Source organism: Haemaphysalis longicornis, unplaced genomic scaffold (assembly GCF_048455015.1).
Source record: "Haemaphysalis longicornis isolate Haplotype H1 unplaced genomic scaffold, Haemaphysalis longicornis Haplotype H1 scaffold_477, whole genome shotgun sequence".
NCBI lineage: Eukaryota > Metazoa > Arthropoda > Arachnida > Ixodida > Ixodidae > Haemaphysalis > Haemaphysalis longicornis.
Window position 1 is genome coordinate 4,326 of NW_027526380.1, and position 15,170 is coordinate 19,495.

General features: G+C 50.3%; 1 non-coding gene across 1 annotated transcript; it reads left to right on the forward strand.

The window, feature by feature from the left end:
- Positions 1-12,515: 12,515 nt before the first annotated feature.
- On the forward strand, positions 12,516-12,680 carry LOC144137714 (U1 spliceosomal RNA). The gene has a single exon (XR_013315717.1). It is a non-coding gene; the product is annotated as a U1 spliceosomal RNA (small nuclear RNA).
- Positions 12,681-15,170: the final 2,490 nt, after the last annotated feature.

Here is a 15,170-nt window from a genome sequence, read left to right on the forward strand (position 1 = left end):
GCGCCATCCACACTAGGAGCGGTTCGCCCCGCCGCCGCCAGGGGCCGACTGTGTTCGCGGTCGGGGCGAATTGGGCGCAGAACCGACAAAAACCAAAAAATAAACCTTTTTCCTGTACAGGTCTTCCTAGCAACCGCCACGGCGAACTAAAATTAGCAGTAAGGCACCCCTCCCCCTCACCCCCCATCTCCAAAGTAAGGTTTTCGGAGAACCTGTGCACATAATATCATCGTGGTCAATCTCAAACGTCTTTGCCCCTTTCCTTTGAAAGCCTTCTTTGTGTGCAGCACGAACTCACCACGAGCTGTCGACAAAGCGGAAATAAAGGTGTGCAGCGCTATAGAAAGCATAGCCGCGCCCCAAAGCAGTAAGCAGAGGGGCGCCCTTTTGTTCGTTTTGTAAAGCCGGAATGGTAGGCGGCGGGGGAAGGTTTCTCCCCTAACTACCCTCCTCTCCCTCCCACCCCACCGAGTCACTAGATCCAACGAGTCGTAAGATCCAAAGGGTCGGCGCTTGTGGTCACTAGATCCAACGGGTCATTAGATCCAACGAGTCAGGAGATCCACTAGGTCACGTGATGCCCGAGTCAGAAGATCCAACGAGTCAAGAGATCCAACCGAGTCACTAGATCCAACGCGTCAATTGATCCAATGAGTCAAGAGATCCATCCCAGCCCCTAGATCCAACGCGTCACTAGATCCAACGAGCCATTACATCCAAAGGGAGGAACTGCGTCTGCTTGTATTTCTTGGGATTTGGGGGTCGTTGTGTTCATCGGTTTGTTTTTGTTTACTAGCATCCACGAATAACCGGTTGATGTACTTGCACTCTCTAAATGCCTAAGTGTGAAAGAAAACGAATTGAATGCAAGATTTTTTCACCATTGAAGTGGTGCTGATTTTGTACAGGCCACAATTAGGTCTCAACCGTGAATTCTATATGCATTCATTTCGCAATTAATCATAAACAGAGGGCGTAACTATGTCGTCACAAATTCACAATTTCAATAATTCGGTTCAGTCGTTAGCGCTGCTATTCAAAGAACATTTACAAGAAAGGTGAACAAATGAAAGAGGATTGAGGAACGATCCTTAGGAACGAACCTACAATTTCAATCGTTTAAAAATATGTGGATTGATAATTATGCGTAAATATTACAATAAGAGAACAGACCACGTTTTAAGAAAAATAAATCTTTGAGACACTGCCCAAAGACAAATCAATACAACACGATTGAGGAACCCTCTTTAATACACAATTACTGGAGAATTCGTTTCGAAGAAATTCAGTGCACTTATGATTATGCTGGGATAAAGAAAATATTATTAACATAAAAAAATCTAATTGATTGCAACTAATCACTTTTTTTTCTATCATCGATTCCTGGATCACCTACGCCTGTTTGTACCGAAATCGACCAGCACTGGCACATGCGGGTGCTTAACTGTGCGTGTAATCGTGTGTTCATGCACCGAAAAGGCCTTGAGAAAATACCTCCAAAACGAATGTGTTATTCTATTTTTTTTTTTGTTCCTCAAATATTAGATTCTCAATCTCGATGGACGTTCGCCCTACGGGTCAGCCACGTGTCCCTCGCCGAATTTCTCTCGGCACATGGGAACGGCGAAAGGGGCTGGCATGGTGCCGGCTTCGGGGGGAGCTCGCCTAGAACTGTTGGACTTGGATCGGGCCACCGCTACCATTCGTGTCGCTTAAATTAATGCGCGCTGCAGCGTCCGCTAGCTTAGGGAACCAATTCAGGAGCTCAATGCATAGCTTTCCAAGAACGCGCCGAAGCGGACGACGTGGGTGACCAAGGGATAAGAGACGCGAGGCACAGGGATTTGTTCACAGGTCGTCAATACGGATGCTTTCCACTGTTTTATCATCTGGCACAAATGAATTCATGCGTGCATAAATTTCGTTGTCATACTGCAAACTTCGTCTTCATGGCCCTCATTTTACTTTAGCAACGAGAAGTGCCCCGGAAAGCGCAAAGCCACCCCAACCTCCAGTTGGCGTGCAAGACGGAATATCAACGAACAATCACTCTGTTATCATTAGAGAGTTTTAGCAGTACGTTCGTTACGTTCGTTACGTTGCTACCGGGTTTACCGGGACCCGACTGCGCATGCGCGCGTACGTACCGGGTTCTTTCCGTAGAATGAGACGGAAAACGTGTTTTAGCACTCCGTAGCGTCGTACCGTTCGTTCCGTGTGACGGCTGATTAGCCCAGTAGTTGCAAAAATCCACACGCTAAAAATACGTAAATAAACAACGCAGTTTCCCCTAAAGCATTGCAAATCTAAAATAAATCGCGCTCGTGGCGGCGACGGCACCGGAGCGAGCGCAGGTGACGACATGGTCGCGCGCCGTTCACGTGGAGGAATGGCCTTGGCCTTGCCCGATTGAAGCGCTAGACACATGTACAATTGGTACACGCGATTCGTATGCGACTGATCGTTACGACTGTCACCACGACTAGTCGTACGCGTGAATTTGAGACACATGGCCCGATGCGGGTGTGCGATGCCTCGTCGGCGCCGCTCCGCCCACTGTTTTTGCACTATGGTCAACTACGACGATCGCTGAGCTGAATTTGTAGATTCCGCGGGTTTGTACGCAAGAAATGGATAAAGCAGGCAATCGTGAAGCGTTTTCCGCATCGGAAACAGTCCGCGCACACGCCGGTCGCGCCTGCCAGCTCGGCACACTCAGCGGCTCGAACCGGCGCAGACCACGGTAGCAACCGCTTGTCGCTGTTCTTCCGAATCAATCTGATCACTAAAACGAAGTTCCACCTGCGAGAAAGTAGGTGTTAGTGTGGTGAAAAATTGTGCTAGGGATTGTTCTCAGGGCTTATTTTAAAAGCGGCGATCAGATATATCTGCCGCGATGCAAGCATATGCTGACCGGCCGTGGATGCCGCGGCGCGCGGTGCGGCAAGCGGCCGAGAGATGGCGATACCTGCCTCGGAAGCATCGAAACAGGCTACGCAGATGTCTCGGTCACCGATCGCTCACGGCAGTTGTAGCTCAAATAAAGTTTCACATGCGAGAAAGGGGATGATAGTGTGGTGAAAAGTTGTGTTACGGAGTGTCATTCGCAGTTGCACAGATAGCGGCGATCGCCAGGACGCTAAGCCTAAAGTTCTCAACACCCGAGCAAGCCGGTTGCGGGCTCCGGATACGGTAACACGGAAGCAGAGCGCCGGGATAGACGCCAGCCGCGTACGGAACAAATGGCGCATGCGCAGTCGGGTCCCGGTAAACCCGGTAGCAACGTAACGAACGTAACGAACGTAACGAACGTACTGCTAAAACTCTCTATTGATTCCTCCCCAGATTTCCTGCTGAAAAGTATAACTGGACGGGAACCTAGTTAATTCACAAGAAAAAGAGATATTTCGCACTGACCAACCAGTGAACTTGGATTTGAAAATCTGAATAGTTTGCGTGCCATTAAATATCGAAGTTACTACTCATACACTTAAAGGGGATATTTCAAAGGCCATGAAGCCTTGGAGAACACAGTTATAAACTTGAAACTGCGCACAAAGCAAGCTTTTGCCCCATCATTGGCTGTGGAAAAGTCATTGTACTGCGCTCAATAACTTTATAGTAATCACACCTGCCAAAATTGCAGTAAGCCGGAAAGCTGCACCTGGTCTTCCTTTATTCAACTATTTGTTATACAGTTAAACCTGGATGTAACGAAATTGACAAAAGTTCGTAATTTTTTGTTACATGCAGGTTTTCACTACATGCAGGTTTCGAGTTAAGGCTGGTGAGAATGAAGCAGAAACGAAGACAGAATGGTAGGGATAAATGAAGGGGAAGTCACCCTTCATGGCTGTATTTCACAGAGAAAAACAGCGGGAGTTGCGGCTGCTGCTTTCGCACGAGCTTAGACACTCCACAGCACTAAAAAAAATCTAGGTCCCTTAACCCGTATTACAAGGCGTAACGGAATTATGACTTTTGCTTTTTGACACTTTTCGGTGCCTTAATGGGTTTCAAGAATCAATCTTGTGCTGAAAGGACGCCTTTCTGCGAAAGTTGGTGCTCTTTGCCGCATTCAAAATTGCTTAGAGGGTGCTAGCTGCGATACTGTACCAGGCGACGACATTCTTCTGTCTCGCCGGCGGAGATGGCATTTAATATGGTGCGCTTGTCTTGAAACGACACAACTTTTTGTTTAATGGCAGCAGAACTCACCAGCGCCGAACTGATACCACAGATAGCAGGGGAGGCACGAGACTCGGTCCGAACCGCACTCACACGTGGAAACCCACGGTAGTTTTAGGTGCGGGTAAAAAAAAAAAAAAAAAACGCGAAGTGTAGTTACTCTTGCTACACGATGTGGTGTCACTCTACACAAGCAAAACCAGAAGTGGATGCTACATTATCCACGAGTTGGCACCAACCGCTCCATTCATCGTCATCATCAAGACAAATTTCGTTTTTGGGCGATTCGAGAACTTTTCGTTGCTGCTGGCTCCTTCGTAGTGCTGGAATTTGCTCATTTAGTTCCCTTCTCCGGCCGATTTTGTGGTAAAAGTGCAAAAAACAATGACTGGCGAACTTGCAGACTTCGTTACATCAAGGTTAACCGCCGCAACGTTTCGCTACGTAGAGGTCCCAAGCACATGCGCTTCCATGGGGTGGCAACGGGGAATTGAAAAACTTCGTTAAATCCAGGAATTCGTTACATAGAGGTTCGTTACATCCAGGTTTAACTGTACCCCTTTTTTTTAGAGTAGGTGGCAATGAAGTTATTTTTTTGCGACAAAGCCCCAACTTATTCGGGAAACTGCTGTAGCTTTATATCCAGCATAGACATCTCAGGTAAAATTATGGTGCCGCCTGACAGATCTTTCATCACGGCGAGTTCATTTACTTGTCGTAATTAGGTGGTCCACAGTGAAATGGTAAGCGTTGAGGAATTCTCTTTTGTTGTAAAGATGTGAACATCTACGGGATGAGAATGGTTACAGAAAATGGCTGTAACTCTTGCTTTCGTAAGGAGACCCCGAAACATACAAACGAACTCTGAGTTCTGAGGCGGCTACATGGTCGTGGGGAGTTTTAGCTTAGGCGATATTATGGGTTTTTTACCAGTCGCAGTTTTGATAGAACGAACATAAAGCCGCTACTCCTAAGACATTCCATTATCGCCTCTAAAACAACGTAAAACAGGTAACCTCGTGTTTTTCTGTTAGAATAAAACTGCGGCCATTTCAAATTTGATTACTATATTGAACTGAGAAATAGCTTAAGTCGCAAATAACAATCGTATTGTGTTCCTTCGGCTCGTTCGAACTACGTCCGATCAATACGCTCGCAAACAAAATAAAATCTACTCTCCATAGTTAAAAGAAGCCTGATCAGAATTTTCGGTTAACTTGAAGTGATGTTCTAGCTGGTCTCGGCTATTATACGTGAAATTAAATGGAAAAATCGCCCGATAATTCGAAGCCAAAACCAATTATGTCGGTTAATTGGAAGCTATTTTGAATAAAAACATACGTTTTGTCGTCATTTCTCGATGAAATTCAAATTTTTCGGCGGCAAAACACCACCGTGTACCGTGTTGTGTCGGCGCCTCGGCAACTGCGGCCGCGCACAGCCAGTTCCGTTGAAACTCGCGCCAACGTACGCATCCCTACGTTCTTTGTACGTTCTTTGCTGCACACAACTCCATGTAAGCAGACTGTGTGCTGGACGCTTCAAGCTCCAACTATAGCGATGCGTCTTAACACTCAGGACAAACAATGTCGTGCGCTTGAATTTGCGAGGAAAGTCGAGGTTCCGACCAAAATCAAGAAGGAAGACGTGTAGCGTAGTCATGACAATGCTTTCATGGTACTTTCTGTTTGTTTTATTGATTGGTTGACTGATTGACTGACTGACTGATTAATTGATTGATTATGAGGTTTAACGCGCCGACGCTTCGCAGGCGATGAGGCGTGCCGTAGTGGAGTGCTCCGGAATAAATTAGACCACATGGAAATCTTTAACGTGCGCCGAAATCTCGAACACACCGGCGTTTTCGCTTCCATCGGAAAAGTGGCTGCCGCGGCCGGGAACCGAGCCCGCGTCCTTGAGCCCAGCAGCACAATGCATTGGCCACTGAGCCACCATGGCGGGTTTCTGCTTATTTGAAAGCTGTGTTATTTCGAAGCTTTTTGCGGTCCTCATGGAGTTCGTATTAATATGAGTCAACTGTATTGCTAAATTGCAATTCAAAGCGCTTTTGTAACTCCTTTCGTAACATCATTTTTATTAGTATCTAACAGCTTACAGATGTTCAGTTTTTATGCGAAGTTTTCGCATTCTAATTGCTACCAAATGAAGTTGGTAGCAATGAAGTTGCTACCAACTGAAGTTGGTTCAGCTGCTACCTCAGCTGAAGTTGTTCGTTTTGGCTTTCTGTGTTTTTTAAAGCGAAGCTTCCGAAAGGTTCTAATATTCCACCAAATATTCAACAAATAAACAGTCGTTTTTGACAATGCCGCATAACAATCACCTGGCCTAAAATAATGCAGAATTGCTAACAAGAACATTTGTAATAAATAGGTTCGAATCAAAAGGTCCGAGGGCCGCGTGCGGTCCGCGGGCAGCGCGTATGAAGCCCCTGCTTCAGAGAAATAGATCAGGAGTCCGGCGGACCGGGAACGTCAAGCGAGGCTCCGGCCGCGGTTGGTGTCAAAAAGACGACGTAGGGCGCGTTTGAAGTCTGAATGCAGACTTTACTGCAGTATCAATACATGTTTTTTTCCCGTGCAATCGGAGATGCCGAAAACAAAGAATAAAACGTCATCGAGGAACGATTCTCAACAAATAATTACACGAATAATCGTTTCAAGGAAGTCGAGTGCATTTATATGAGGCTGTGTCTATATGCCGTCCGACGGTATTATAAGTCACCCACTAAAGGGACGCCCACAGGCATTGTTTCGATGAAAAACGCCCCGTAGGGCTGTAGTGCCTAGAATATACTAGGCGCCGTAGTCTGGCACTGCTTCGCCTTCCACTAAAGTAGCCGAACGTTAACGAATCTAACACAACCTAGCGAACAGAAAAAAGTTATCACACCAAAAACTAGCCTAAGTTGTGAAAATTATAATTATATCTGAAAATGTAAAACAAGAGAGAGAAAACCGACAACGACTCCTGCGTTATAAGGTTAAATGGATTTTTCCAGCACCGGTCCTCCTAGCGGCTGCCACGGCGAACTAAAATTCAAAGTAAGGCACCCCCCCCCCCCCTCCCCCACCCAAAGTCAGGCTTTCGGAGAACCTTTGCACAAAATATCCCCATCCCGCGGTCCCTCCGCAACCGCCGTCACGTCTACCTTTCACATGAACGCCGGCGCACTTTCCCGTGACTAATCTGCAGTGGTCGCCGCGCCCCTTTTTCGTAGTTTTTTTACATTTTCCTTACTCCCTGACTGATAGCCGAGTGCTCGCAGCGTGGTTAGTCTCAAAAGACGTTGCCCCTTTCTTTTGAAAGTGTTGTGTGCACTTACAAACTCACCACGAGCTGTTGAAAAAGAATAAATAAAGACGTGCAGCGCTAGAAAGCTTACCCGCTACCCAAGCAGTAAGCTGAGGGGCGCCCTTTTGTTCATTTTGTAAAGCCGGAATGGAAGGCGGCGGGGCCAAAAATGTTCCTGCCCTAACTACCCTCCTCTCCCTCCCGCCCCACCGAGTCACTAGATCCAACGAGTCATAAGATCCAAAGGGTCGGTACATCCATCCGAGTCATTAGATCCAACGCGTCGCGAGATCCATCGGCTCAGTAGATCCAACCGAGTCACTAGATCCAACGCGTCACTAGATCCACCGAGTCAGTACATCCACGAATGGATGTAATGACTCGTTGGATCTACTGACGCGTTGGATCTAGTGACTCGGAATCAAGGGTCGGTACATCCATCCGAGTCATTAGATCCAACGCGTCATTAGATCCAACGGGTCAGTAGATCCAACCGAGTCACTAGATCCAACGCGTCAATAGATCCACCGAGTCAGTAGATCCACGAATGGATGTAATGACTCGTTGGATATACTGACGCGTTGGATCTGGTGACTCGGAATCGATCTGACACACCAGGCTATTCAGGAGTTAGGCGAGCAGGCCCCTCTTGTCCTTCAAAGAAATCATGCAGCACTACCGCCGGCAGCGAACAATGTACCCTCATCCACGCAAAAACCTCGCAAAAGAACAAGAAGGCCACATTCGAGGCATCCAAACCACCTTTCCCCACCAAACTAGAGCCCATATTCTGGCCCCCCACCCTGTACTCCTCGCAATGCCACTTCTGCGAGGTTCCGGGCTCCCTCTACCATATTATGTGCGCCTGTGATACCCCAATCTACGCCCCTGCACTTCCCTTCCACTGATCACTGGGAGAGAGCAGTGTCTAAATCGGACTTTGACGATCAGCTTTGGCTTGGGAAGAGAGCCCAAAAAGCCGGATGGTCTCAAGGGGTCCTGGATTAAGGACTCGAGGTTAACTGCTTCATAGGCATATTCATAGTTTTTAGTTTTTGCTTCATAGGGTCGTTTATTCCTCCTCGTCCTCTATTCCACCTGTGAGCTTTGGGACAGTGCCTTGGCCAGCTCCACCATCGAGGATCAGCGTCAGCTGGTGGAGAGGGCTGTTGATGCGGCCCGAGCTCAAGGTGTCCTGTACTGAGGAAGCCAGCCCCGAAGACTAGAATTGGATTTTTTTCCAAATAAAAAGCTTATTCTCTCTCTTTCAAGACCACATCACTTCGCGTACTACACCAGTTCTCTGCGCTTTAATGCAACGATGCTTCAAGGCTAGTCTCTCTCTCTCTGTGGCTGCTCTTCCTAAAATGCCGCCAGTCCTTCGGGTGTTGTGGCTGAGTGCACTGGTGATAAGGGCCATGATGGCAGTGGTAGTGTAGCCACCAGGTGCTCCGCCACAACATTCGCGAAAAGTATATAACGTACCTAACATCATAGGTAACTATGGAAGCACCGGGCAGTTCTTGGGCTGGTCCTCTGAACTGCTCGCATTAGGGGCAAAAGCCCCGCTTCGCTGGCCTTGGGAAGTCCTCTGGCTGGCGTTCGGGCAAAAGTCCCACTACGCCGCTCTTGGGCAAGTCCTCTGAGCGGTGTTTTGGGCGCAAGTCCTGTTGTTCCATCCTTGGGCAGGTCCTCTGGATGGAGCTTCAGGCAGAAGTCCCGCGGTGCCGCGCATGGGCAGGTCCTCTGCGTGGCACTCCGGGCAAAAGTCCCGCTTGGCCACTCTTGGGCAGGTCCTCTGAGTGGCTTCTCGGGCAGAAGTCCCCTAATGCGGTGCTTCCTGGGAGGAGAGCTGGTCTTGTCGATTTGTGCAGGAGAGCGGGGCCTTTGCAGCTGCCTTCCAGTGACGGTCGCCACCGGAAGTGTTGCAGGCGCCGTCCCCCGGAATTGAGCTAGACGAGCTGGGGAAGAAGGCTGAATGTGTAAATGGCACCTCGGTGCGTTGTTGTGCCTTGTGTCCATAGGCTGCCTGCTAGCCTTTGGCGGGGTATACAGCTCCTGTAGAGCGTTTGCTTCTCCTGAATAGAGAGGGCGGGGGAGCTTGTACATCGGAGCTGGGATGTGTCTCCGAACAGCTTCTTTCCCTTAAGGACAGTCGGGGGCGTTAGCGCACCAGGCCATCCGGGCAGATGGTTGAGTGGCACAGCGGGAAACCGCTAGTGCCAACGGGTACCCCCGCAGGTTCGAACGGGAGGAGCTGTGGGGAGGCACACCGCTTGGTGGACTGAGAACATGGCAGAATAACGAGCTTCGATGCATGAGCTTCGACCTGTGGGTAATCCCTCGTCCCTCTCCTGCAGGGGCCGCATTCCTGTCAATGGAGGGAGAACCTTTGGGCACTGAGGACAACTGGCAACGGGTTCAATCATGCGCCAGCCAACGTCCCTTCCTCATAGCTGGCTTATTCAGGTGGAATGTGACACCAGGGACGGCCGCCACTGGTAAGTGCAGCTAACTTGGCCAGCGTTGCCTGTTCAGTTCGCAAGATCAGCTCTTCTTCCGGCGCTTTGCAGCGGCCACCTGCAGAGTGCCATTTTTTTATTACTCTAACAATGATGATCACAAAACATCATTGAGAACACAGTCCGTTGAACTGTTCTTTTACGTGCATCTTCACTGCAGTTCTAATGTACACATTTTAAGGACTCCATCAACATGTCTAAAAATCTCCAGTGATGACGCAAAATATGTATAAGAAATTTAATTCAGGTCCAACATCACCAAGTCCATGATAGTTGTACTTTCGAGCATTTTTATATTGCTGCGATCAATTGACAAAAATCAAAGTGAACATCCCCCTCGCGAGGGGCACGATCAAATGCAGAGCATTTCCGCGGGGGGCCTGCCTGCAAGTCGTATGGATTACGTATTGGTTGTTGTTGTTGTAATTGTTGTCTTCCAGCGTAGACATTGTCGATGAAGTCGATGGTGAAACGTGCCGTGAACCCCCTGCCGCGGCTATGACGCAACGTGGCGCGGCTATGACGCAACACAATCCAACACAATCCACTTTAATCCAATGCAATCCAAATCCAAACCAATCCAAGCCAAGCCAAGCCAATCCAAAGCCAATCAAATCGAATCCAATCCGAAGCCCCTCGCGAGAGCGTGTTATAGCGCCGAAATCGCGCCACCACACGAACGCGTGATGTTGACGTCACGATCACGCCACAGATGTTAGCGACCGGAGCGCGCCCGAACGACATATGTGGTTTAAGCGCGAACCGACCGCGGCGAGAGAGCGCGATGCGAGCGCCCCCACCTGTTCTTGCGCGCGAACCCACTGTTGCTCAGCGCGAACCCAACGCGGCGAGAGAGGGTGTTGCGCACGTCCCCACCTGTTGTGCGCCCGAACCGAACGCGGCGAGTAAGGGCGTTGCGAGCGGAGAGAAGGCGAGGAGGACGCGGGGGAGAGGGCGCACCTGTGGCTGACGGTTGAATGACTCAAGGATATAAGGCGCGTTCGTAACCTTCCAGTCTGTGTCGGCTTTGTGGCGCAGTGGGTGGAGCACCATGTACCTTGCGTTCCGCCCGCAGAGTCGTGGGATCGAAACCTGGCGGCAGTAAGTATTATTTTTTTATATAGTGTAGGGGGAGCGATGCGGACTACGGACGTCAACGCGGGTGACATCGTGAGTTACTGAAATGCTCTGCATTTAAAACAAAACAAAACAGTAAAACCCGGTCAATGAATGCTCTGAATCACGGCACATCTCCGGAAGGCTGCTCTAAACAAAGTAACAAACTGGTTGAACAGGAAATGGAGTACTTGTTGTTCTTCTTGGGATTCGAACCGAGGTCCTCCGAAGCAGTAGCAGAGCTCGAAACTCGTGGAAGACCACAGCTCGATGCATCCAGCTACATTCATGACCCCACTACGTTCGCGCAATCCCTAGCATTCGTATACTAACTTTGGGAGTGAGTGCTGTATACGACTTCAATGATTGGCGCCTGCTTGTATTGAGGGCTGTTGAGGCTGGAAGAGTTCAAGACGCATTTGACTGAGGACGCCTCCCCATTGATTTCTGCAACAAACATGTCTACTCTCTTTCTCTTCGACGTTTGAGCAAGGACATGCGAAATGCCTCACTCGCGCAATTTTATGTTCCCCATATATATCATCAAATCTACTTATCTTTTCTTTACATGCGGCATGGCAAATATGCGAGTTAAAAAAAAGTGCTATCTACAAAAAATTTCCGCGCCTTCCCGCGAGGGGAACACGAGTAAATGCAGAGCATTGGGGCCTCAGTACTGGTTGAAGGCAGTGTTGCTTCCATCGCTTCTTCCGTGATGCTGGAGTAGCAGACACGAGTAAACGTGGGGGCGAGCGTCAACCAAGGAAGGAAGGAGCAACGCAGTGACTGAAGCACGAGCGACTGCTAGACGCTTTATATTTGCAGCGCGCGCAGTAGAGGGAGAGCAGTACGGGGGGGAGAGCGCGCATGCGCAAGCAGCGCGCGCCCTTCCTCGCCCCACCGCGCTGCTATCACGCACCTGTTACGCCGAGACCGCGACGGAGCGAACGGGCTGACTACGACGCATGCGCGCGCCAGCTGCTGCTGAGAGAGAGGAGGGAAGGAGGAGAGGCGCACCTGCTGCGGACGCCGAGCTGTTGACACCGTCCGACGCAGGAAGAGGCGAGCCTAAGAAATGCTCTGCATTTAAAAGAACGCGCACAGTTGCGCCGCCAAGAGAGCGTCTGCTCGTGACAGCATTGCCGCATTGTCTGCTCCACCTGTAATCTTTTTCCTTCTTGTAGTGGTTGTTATCTTTGTTTAAGAATTTTTTTTATTAAAAAGGTAGTGTAACGACACACATAATGCAGGAGAAACGTCGTGTGAAGGCTAGAAATCAGTTTTAACGAGTGCTAATTGCGCTTATTGCCACTAAAGTCACTGGCGCACTCATATGGGCTCCGTCTGGGGGCCTCAAAAACGTAGTCAACGGAAGGCATACTTACCTGGTGTCGGAGTTGCGCTGATCCGGACGGGCGCGCTCCCAGGGCGAGGCACGTGCATTGCACTCCGCTCGTGTTGACCCCTGCCACTTCCCCAAACTGGGGTAGATGGGGCATGCAATTTTTGGTAGTGGGGGGACTGCGTGCGCGCTCTCCCCCCTTCCCTGTGCAAATCCAAAGTGAGAATGACACGCTTACGGTTGGAACTACACTTCCGGCAATCTATGCCTCACGCAAGGTGGCGTCGTGTTTCAATGTATGTGTTGTTACAGACTTGTGGGCCCGGGAAAAGCCGCGCCACCGTAACCTTTTGGCGGCGCCAAGAAGCACGTGGCACTGACGCTTCATTCCACGTTAGTTGAAAGACTTATGAATTACACTCGGCCACGTGCTGCGCCGGTTCTGCTAAGCCCAGCCATGAATCGGCCTTTCTTTAATCAGGCCCGATAACGCTCCCCCAGGCGAATGCGCGAAAGCATGCGCGCAGATCTGCGCGACAGATCTCAGGTATCACCACAAATTTCCCAGCGCAACCATCAGAGGTGGGGTAATGGCGCTTTCACACACACACACAAAATCCTCCGTCGCATGCCCCCGCCCGAGGGACACGAGTAAATGCAGAGCATTGGGGTCGTTTACGTGGCGTAGGGTTGGTGGTGGTGGTGGTGGTAGTTGTTGGTGGTGGTATTTGGGTTTGAGAGAGAGAGAGAGAGGAGAGAGACGTAAGTTGGTAACGTCAACTTGTTATTTATTGCCATCACTTGCACCCCCCCCCCCCCCCCCCGACGCTGACGAGCAGACGCTGCTTCTTCCTGACGAAGGCTTGGATCCGCTGCTCGACGTTGACGCTTGGCCGCGGCTTCTCGTTCACGAAGGACGGCGTCGGCGGCACGCTTACGACGCTTGCGTTCGGCGTCGGCAGCGCGCCGCCTCGCCGCCTTGTCTTCTGCCGACGTCGACGAAGACGATGGTACGATGTCTTGCACTGGTTCCGCGACGCTGATGTTGGATTGCGTCGCGGTATTAGTTGAAGGTCTTGCTTCCATCGCTTATCAACTGCGACCGCCGACGAACGCAAGAGAAGAGAGCGCAGGAGTTGACTGGAGTGGAGCCCGCGCCAACCCACTTTATAGGGGGTGGTTGTATTGCGGTAACGTTTAGTGTTTGGGGGGTTGGTGCTATCACGTGTACACCACGCAGCTATCACGCCGCTAACACGCCGCTGAGTCGCCAACGCACGCCGCTGACGACGTAGTTTGAATGAGTCAAGGATATAAGGCGCATTCGTAGCCTTTGATTCTATGTCGTTTTGTGGCGCAGTGGGTAGAGCACCATGTACCTTGCGTTCCGCCCGCAGGGTCGTGGGATCGAAACCAGGCGCCGGTAACTGTTATTTCTTTTTCTTTTTATAGTGTAGGGGGAGGCTGGCTGCTGCGGACGCCGACGCACGGGTGACATCGTAAGTTATACAAATGCTCTGCAAAGCAGCACGCCCTCCACGGATTGCCCGTAACAATACGTGCTTGTTTGTAATTCATGATTGAGCATACTTCCTAGCCAATTACCTGAATGAAATTTGGGAAAGACCCGAGCTCTACCCTAGCGGACAAACGTAGAGGTGTCTCATTCCCTCTCGCGTCGTAGGCATCTTACTATTTGTGTAACACGCCAACCCAATCCACTCTACCACAGACGACACCGGACCGGTCGCATTGGGCTGTTTGACGGCCACGTTGAACCTCACACGAACACAACGCACATGCCATCAGTAAGCGTATGAAACCTACATCTGCGCGTGCCCGCCCTCCTCTCCCAACCCGTACACGCAAAAACCGGCAACCGGTCATGAGCAGGTGCTTAGAAGTGAAAGATACTGTCGAACATGTCGCTCTGAAAGCGCGTTAAGCTGAACGGGTGATATTCGCCCACGTCGGCGTTCAAAGCGGGCCAGTTGCTGTTCATCCGGGAAGGATTCGCAGCTGCACGACCAGTCGGGACTTGCGGTGGCAACTGCGGCGGCAGCGGCTTTCTGTGGTTTCACGCCCACTCACGCTTCTGCTCGGGCTGACGCTTCTTAAGCTTCCGCTCTTTTTCCTCCAAGCGAGCGACATGCGCCCGTCCCCTAGCGAGTTGACACCTCGAGGGCTTCGACCTCTATATTAGTGGACACACACGTGGGTGTCCCTTTCACTGTCCAGCCGTGGGCATCCCGTTGTCTGTGTAACACACCAACCCAGACCCAAACCACTCGATTGCGGAGGACAGCTGACTGAGCGCTTTGAGGCAGAAGACTGCCACGTTTAAATCCAAATCTCCCATAATCACAACGGGTATGGCATCGATAGCGACATTAAGCCCTCCTGTGCGTGCGTGCCACCTGCCTTACCCCCCCCCCCCCCCCCCATGCACGGCTAAACCGGCGGCGGGAGATGGGTTCGTAATTAGGCGTGAAATACACTGGCGAGTGGAGAGAGAAAGACTTTATATGCGACCATACTCAGATCTATTATTATTCTTCCGCCAGAAGAACTATGACCAGCTCGGGCCCTATTCTCGGCGCGCTAAATTAACCGTGAACTGTGAATTCGCCGGAAGTCTCTTTTGATTGGCTTTCAGTTTTGACCATGTGCTTCCGGTTGAGGAAGCCGTT